Here is a 1,268-nt window from a genome sequence, read left to right as displayed (position 1 = left end):
ATTGGGCTAAAACAATGGAGCTTGGCTGCAACTTGGCTGGAGGTGTAAGGACGGTGTAACCACGATATTCTACTTTAAATGGGTACCAAATATGCTAGCTCAAAAGGTGGGAGGGCATGAGTAATTTGTAAAGTACCATGCCCTCCAAATGCCCTCAAAGTCGGAAGAAACACACACATCCTAACGCAGGGTACAAATATCGCGTCGGTGTGTGTCAGCGCGTACATCCGAGCTAAGCAAGCGGTGGATCGTGAAGCTTGCGCAAGGGGAGAGTGCCGGTCTGGCCAATCCACCATTGATCCACCAGGGCGCACTCGCAAAATAGCTCTCGCCGTTGTTTTGCCGACCTCTTGTTATACCCCGAAGCTTTGACTATGAACTCGGAAGAAGTATCGTTATTCTACCGAATTAGAGGTAGCTACATACTTTATAATAATAAAATCTCTTGTTTCTCGTATGTACTTCAAGCCCGAATGCTGTGTTTGACCTCTCGGCCCAAGCTTTCCGTTATCCCACGAAAACTCTTGACCCAGGTCAGTCAAGGATCTTGACTTGACCCACCTTTTTTGACTGACCCCTTGACTGACCCGGTCAGACCCGGGTCAATGACAACACTGCTTGCGGCTATCGCATCTTCGTTGCGTATCTTGAGCATCCACTCGGCGAATGGCCAGGACATAATGTCTATCGCAGAACTCATTCCATTTCCGCTGCCTCTTCTATGAGGCCTATTTCTTCGCTCTCGATCTGGCTGCCCCGCTGGAATGGGCCCAACCACTCGCATTTTCCCTGACTCCCGCCGTACCCGTTCCCTCGCTCCGCAATTCAAAAATTTGCGATTTCCATCATTGACACAGGCCCATATAGCTGGATTTTCATGGCCGCAGCCCCCGTACATTGTAATGAACAATATCTCGCCTCAGCTGAAGCACTTGCGCCTGCAGCGAAATCACCGGAAGTACGGGCTTCATATCATCTACTGTACTAATCCAATCAATTCGTCGCACCCTGTGACCTGTGACCGACGCGACGAAATTTTGGTTTCGTCGCATCACTGGGGAAGGTGTGACTGCCTGAAATTTTCGTCGAAATGTCGGAGTGGCCCTCTGTCTATAGATAATTTAGGACAGTTCAGAAAACTTTGCTAGAGAGAGGCAGAGGGAAAAAAAATTGGTTTCTAACAAAAAAGGACCCCAATTTTGCTCCTTTTCCGACTGATTTGGTGGTTTCGTCGGTGGCCCCTGTGACCTGTGACCCCTTAGAATTTC

This window comes from Laccaria bicolor, genomic scaffold (assembly GCF_000143565.1).
Source record: "Laccaria bicolor S238N-H82 LACBIscaffold_39 genomic scaffold, whole genome shotgun sequence".
Classification (NCBI taxonomy): domain Eukaryota; kingdom Fungi; phylum Basidiomycota; class Agaricomycetes; order Agaricales; family Hydnangiaceae; genus Laccaria; species Laccaria bicolor.
Note: the sequence above shows the minus strand (reverse complement) of the source record.